This window comes from Chiloscyllium plagiosum, unplaced genomic scaffold (genome assembly GCF_037043375.1).
Source record: "Chiloscyllium plagiosum isolate Xiang-an unplaced genomic scaffold, Cpla_swu_hap1 HiC_scaffold_11, whole genome shotgun sequence".
NCBI lineage: Eukaryota > Metazoa > Chordata > Chondrichthyes > Orectolobiformes > Hemiscylliidae > Chiloscyllium > Chiloscyllium plagiosum.
In genome coordinates, this window is record NW_028270149.1 from 81,903,814 (window position 1) to 81,910,856 (window position 7,043).

Below are 7,043 nucleotides of genomic sequence, written 5' to 3' on the forward strand. Positions count from 1 at the left end.
GCTCCATTGTTTTAATGGTTTGCATTCTCAATAACATACTTAAATTATTGGGGATTTTTTGGGCATGTCAATGCCTGTAGCATAGAAATTAAATAACAATTTGTAATTCTAATGTAAATTTCAGTCAAAATTAATTTCTTACACATCCCATCCACCAATTCTGTGTTAGCTGGAAGATTTTTTTTTGTATGTTTCTATAGGTTTGCATACTTCTAAATCTGATTATTTAGACTAAATGTGAGTTTTTGATGTAATTCACACTGCTGTTTAGCCTTCGGGCTGTGAAAACGTTCCTTGAATAAAATCCTATAATTATTATAACGATGAAGGAGGACAGCATGGTAAAGAGCCCGAGAGGTTTAAGGAGGGAATTCTAGAGTTGTGAAGCTGAAAGCAAGTTTACCAGTGATGAATCGATTAAAATTGGAGATGCTTAAGAGGTTAAAGTTGGAGGAGAGCAGAGATTCCCCAGGCCTGGTGGATATTACAGAAAGGGGAAGGATGAATGTCTAGATAGTTTGAAAGCAAGGTTGAGACTTTTAAAATCAAGAGTGTAGATCACTTAGTACCGAACTGATAGGTGAGTAGGCTTGGAGAGATAGATGAAATAACTCCACGAAGGCCAGTATCCCATCACCAAGTCACCCTTTCTTTAATGTTAGTAGCATGTGACACTGACCCAACTATTTTTTGGATTAGTGGTGCTGGAAGAGCACAGCAGTTCAGGCAGCATCCGAGGAGCAGCAAAATCGATGTTTCGGGCAAAAGCCCTTCATCAGGAATAAAGGCAGAGAGACTGAAGCGTGGAGAGGTAAGCTAGAGCCAACTAGCTCAGGGCTGGTTCCTGGAGTGAACAGAACCTGTGACAGTCCTGGTTCTGTCAGCCAGAACTTCCTGATTGGGGCTGATAACCTGGCTGACCTCATTAAAATTACTACAATAGGAACCAAACAGCAGAGTTTTGGATGAGTGTCATTTTGTGGAGAGTGCAAGACACTTTGTTCCAGTCTGTGGCCAAATGGAAGATGGAGCTATTGGTTGACGAATTAAGTTTGCGGTGGGAATCGAAGGGAATGGCTTTGATCTTGCCAGTATCTATTTGAAAGGAACAATACATTTTTAAAATTTACATCTGGACCTACCCACACACTTAGATTATCAATATCAATCCCTATTTGTGAGCTCTGGCTAAGTTTGAATTTAGTCGTAAGAATGAACAAAAGCTCTGAATTTCATAAAGGACTAAAACTGCACTGTGGGAAACAAATAATATCTTTCAAATTACAACATAAAAAAGGTTCAATTGAACCAGCTGATGATAACTATTTGTAACTTTGAAACTGTGTAGGTTATTACTTGTTGCCCACAGGCATTGTACTTTTCGTGGCTTGTTGAACATATGTTGAGCACACTCTAGCAATTCAATTGTTTACTTCAGTGAGCCAGAAGTAATGTTTGATGATCAGTCTTGTAATGAATAAATTAAGTATACATAAATCAAAAATGAACCAGACAGTGACTTTGTTGTCAGATCAAGTTATAGATTGTGGAAGGAAAGTTAGAACTGAAATCATGAGAAATTGAATATAGCAAAATTCTAAGGATGCTGGAAATCTGAACTGAACAGATAATGCTGGAGAAACTCAGCAGATCTGGCAGCATCTATGGAGAGAGTAAATGTTTCAAGTCTGGTATGGCTCTTCCTCACAACCCTGGTTTGGATATAACTGATTTGTGCTAAGTCAAAGGATCAGTTAAAAAGAAATCTCATTTTAATGAAAGTATACTTCCCAAACTGGAAATTAACATAATGTTATGCTCAATCTGTAAGGAAGCCACAATGACAAATCCTTCACAAGTAGTTTTAGCAACTGGTTTCCTTAGAAACTGACAGCAAGGATGCTTCTCTCTCCAGAGGAACAATGCCGGAGGATGGTATAGTTATCATTGGAAAATGAAAAAATAAGCCAACTGGTATTGTGTGACAATTCAGGTATGCTATACATCTCCATACAGTCAGGAGGTGATAAAATGTTAATATGTCAGCAAATCTCAGAGAAGTGTAAAGACAATAGTATAATGATAGGGGATTTCAACTTTCCCAAATGAACTGGGATAGACAAAGTGAAAGGTTTAGTGGGTGGGAGGTGCAGAATTCTTAAAATTTGTGCTGGAGCACTTTTTAAGTTGGTGTGTAGAAAATCCTTTAAGAAAGGGATGGCACTGCACCTAATTTTAGGGAACAACATCAGGCAACTGGTTGATGTGGCAGCAGGGAAGCATTTCAGTGATATGACTATAATTCAGTAAGATTGAATGAAATTATGGATAAGAACATAAATGGACCAGGAATAAAGATTCTGATTTGGCCAAGGCTGATTTAAAAAAAAAGATAAGGCAGGACTTAGAGTAGCTACTTAAGAAAATCCAAATCAGTGCAGTGTGAAACATTCTTTGCATCAGTCTTCACAGTGAAAGACTTGAGTAATATCCCAAAAATTCAAGAGAGTGAGGGGGCAGAGCTGGTGGCCATCACCAAGGAGAAGGTGCTAGAAAAACTGAAAGATCGGGAAGGTGGATAAATCACCTGGACCAAATGGACTGCACCCCAGAGTTCTGAAGGAGATAACTGAAGAGATAGTGAAGGGGTTAGTGGTGATCTTTCAGTAATCACTGGAGTTAGGAGGGTCCCAGAAGACTAGAAATTGCTAATGTATCCACCTGTTTAGTAAGGGAGTAAGGTAAAAGATGGAGAATTACAGGCTGAATGGCCTGACCTCCATCGTTGCTAAGATTTTGGAGTCCATTATGAAGGATGAGATTTCTGAATGCTTGGAAATGCATGGTTCCATCAAGGGGAGGTTATGCCTGACAAATCAGGTAGAATTCTTTGTGGAAGTAACAAGCAGGTTAGACCAAGGAGAGCCAAAGGATGTTATCTACTTGGACATCCAGAAGGCCTTTAACAAGCTTCCGCACAGGAGGCTGCTGAGTAAGATAAGGGCCCATGGTGTTAGAGGCAAGATGTTAGCATAGATAGAAGATTAGCTGTCTGGCAGGAAGCAGAGAGTGGGGATAAAAGGGTCCTTCTCAGGGTGGCAGCCAGTGACTAGTGGTGTTCCCCAAGGGTAAATGTTGGGACCACAGTTTTTCATTGTATGCATTAATGATCTAGATGAAGGAACTGAGGGCTTTCTGGATAAGTTTGCAGATGATACAAAGATAGGTAGAGGGATAGGTAGCACTGTGGAGGCAGGGAGGCTGCAGAAGGATTTGGACAGGTTAGGAGAGTGGGCAAGGAAGTGGCAGATGGAGTATAACATGGGAAAGTGTGAAGTTATGCACTTTGGTAGGAAGAGTAGAGGCATGGACTATTTTCTAAATGGGGAGAAAATTCTGAAATCTGAAGTGCAGAGAGTTCTAGTCCAGGATTCTCTGAAAGTAAACTTGCAGGTTGAATCCATAGTTAGGAAGGCAACTACAATGTTGGCATTTATTTCGATAGGATTAGAATATAAAAGTGGGTTGTAGTTCTGACACTTTATAAAGCTTTGGTCAGACCACATTTGGAGTATTGTGTGCAATTTTGGTCCCCATATCTCAGGAAGGATGTACTGGCCCTAGACTGGGTCCAGAGGAGGTTCATGAAAATGATCCCAGGAATAAAAGGTTTAACATATGAGAAATGTTTGTGGACTCGGGGACTATACTCGATGGAGTTTAGAAGGATGAGTAGGGAACTAATTGAAACTTACAGAACACTGAAAGGCCTCAACAGAGTGGAAGCTGCTTTGATTAGTCAGACAGACTTGGACCCAATGGCACAGCCTTCGAGTAAAGGGAAAACCCTTTAGAATGGGGACAAGGAGAAAACTCTTCAGCCAGAGAGTGGTGAACCTATGGAATTAATTGCTAGAGAAGGCTGTGGAGGCCAGATCATTGAGTATATTTAAGACAGAGATAAATAGGTTCTTGATTGTCAAGGGGATCAAGAGTTATGGGAAGAAAGTGGGACAATGGAGTTGAGAAACATATCTGCCATGGTTAAATGACAGAGCAGACCTGATGGGTCAAATGGCCTAATTTTTGCTCCTATGTTTTTTGGTCTTATGGTCTCAAAGGGCAATAATGAAGTACAGGGCCAACATGTTTGTGTAAAGGTAAAGGGTGGGACCAACATGTCCAGAGAAATCTGGATGTCAAGGGTGGTACAGGATTAGATAAGGAAAGCAAAGGAAGCTTATGGTAAATATGACTCAAAACAGTGGATGCCTTTAAGGATCATTGAAAGTACAGGAAGTTTGTCTGAAAAATAAATTAAGAGAAGAAACAGGTAAAATTAAGGAAAATTGACAAGTATTTTGTAAGTATGCTAGAGACAAAAGAATGACCTGGGAAAAGTTAGGGCACATTTGAGATCAAATTGGAAATCTGCATGTGGAGAAGGAAGACATAGCTTTGGTTTTAAATGTGTACTTTGTGTCTGCATTTATTGTAAAGAAGGATAATGAAAGTGTAGAAATCAGGGAGGAGACTGTGATACACTTGTACTGAGAGGGAAGACGTGGTAGTGGTTTTTGCAGGCCCAGGCGAGATGTATCCCAAGCTGTTGTGAAAGGTAAAGAAAGAGCTTGCAGGGTTACTGATCTTAATTTCATTCCTGTCAGGCCACAGGACAAGTGACAGAAGACATGGTATCATTATTCAAGAAGAATGGTAGGTGAGTCTAACATTAGTGACAGGGAAAGTATTGCGAAAATTCAGATGGACAAACTTAATCTCCACTTGGAGAGGGAAGGATTAATCAAGGATAGTCATCATGGCTTTGTAAAGGGAAGATCATGTCTAACAAATTTAATTGAAATTTTTTGAGGAGGTGATTAAGTATGCAGTTGATGAAGTATACATAGACTTCAGTAAGGCTTTTCACAAGGTCTTCCATGGCAGAAAAATTATGTTACCATGAAGATCCCACCTTCTTAATCTTTATCTTGCCTGGACGTTTGGTGACCTTTAGGTTAAACTCACCATCAGTCATTCTTTAATAAGACAACAGCGCAATGGTACTTTCTTTATATGGCAAACTGTTAAGAAGCTAAGAATCTATGGGATCCAGAGCAAATTGGCAAATTGAATCCAAATTGGTTTGGATGCAGCAAGTGGAAAGTGTTGGTGACAGAGTACTTTTGTAACTGCATTCCGAAGCCTGCATCTACTGGCATACCACAGGGTTTGCTGCCAGATCCCTTGATGCTTGTTGTGTATGTTAATGATCTAGACATGAATGTATCAGGTAAGATCAGTAATTACGCAGATGACATGAAAATTGGTGTTCTAAATAACAAAGAGGCAAGAATCCAAATGAGCCTGCCTAATGGGCTGAACAACAGCAACTTAAATTTAATCCTGAAAAATATGAGGTGATGTGATTTTTAACGGCTAACAAGGCAAGAGAGTACTTTATCGTAGGACCCTAAGAAATATAAAGGATCAGAGGGACATTGTTGGATATGTCCATAGATCCTTGAAGGCAGCATGGCAGGTAGATAGGTGATTAAGAAGGTATTTGGAATACTTTTTATTAGCCAAGACATTGAATACAAGAACAAGGAAGCTATGGTGGAGCCGTATATAATGTTTGTTAAGCTGGAGGGCTGCGTACAGTTTTGGTCACTTCACAATAGAAAGGCCATGATTGCACTGGAGAAAGTGCAAAAGAGATTTACCAGGATGTCACCTGGGCTAGAGCGATTCATCTATAGCTGGAGTTGTTTTCCTTAGAACAGCGAAGACAAAGGAGGAATTTGACTGAGTGTGTGAAATTCTGAGGGGCATCAACATGATACACAAGAAGAAACTTTTCCCCTTAGTAGAGGGGTCGATAACCAGGAAACAGTTTTAAGATAGGGAGCAGGAGGGTTCAAGGGGATTTGAGGAAAATATTTTTCTTCCCTGAGGGGTGTAGGTATCTGGAACTCATTTCCTAAAAGAGTGGTAGAGGCAGGAACCCTCAAGACATTTAAGAACTATTTAGATTAATACCTGAAATGCCATAGTGTACAAGGCTATAGGTAAAAACAAGGGCTGCAGATGCTGGAAACCAGATTCTAGAATGGGCTTCATCAGGAATGGGCTTTTGCCCGAAACATCGATTTTCCTGCTCCTCGGATGCTGCCTGAACTGCTGTGCTTTTCCAGCACCACTCTAATCTACAAGGCTACAGGCCAAGTGCTCAAGAGTTTGGTGCTGGAAAAGCACAGCAGGTCAGGCAATATCCGAGGAGCAGGAGGATCAATGTTTCGGGCATAAGTCCTTCATAACCTTGATGTGTTTTTCCAACACCACACTCTTGACTCTGATCTTCAGCATCTGCAGTCCTCACTTTCCCCTAAAAGCCAAGTGCTGGCAAATGGGATTAGAATAGATGGAGGCTTGTTGGTCGGTGCAGACATGAGCTGAAGGGCCTCTTTCCATGCTATAAAAACTCTGTGACGTGATGGTTGATCAAGCCTCATGTGTATTTAATTGATTATCATCCTTGTGGATTTCATCCATGAGCTCTAACAGAAATCAAAAACATCCATCAAATCTATTTACAAGAAATCAATCTCATAAAATACCTGTATTTCTGATTCTACTCCTTGTACAGAGTGATAACACTAAGAATATAACTTGTTTTTGCTTTGGTGGGGACATAGGAACTAATTCATTCTTCCACAGGTTCTAAATACATTGGATTGTGATGATGTCTTATCAATTTACATTTGATTTTGATACTTTTTCTTTACGCAATAGCCACTAGGATTTAGTTTCCTTTTTGGATATTTTTTACGTTTCTAACCATTATTTTTACGAACTATTCTGCTCACACGTCAGTCCAGAAAGCCAGATGCTGATGGATATAATTGAAGCCAATCCTTACTCTTTTAAGTATTTATTTACAGAGATTCACATTTCAATGTACCTCATCCAACACATATACAGCACATGTATTTTCAGTCTGTCCCTCTTTTATAAGGATACAAGTGAATCCCCAATAATAT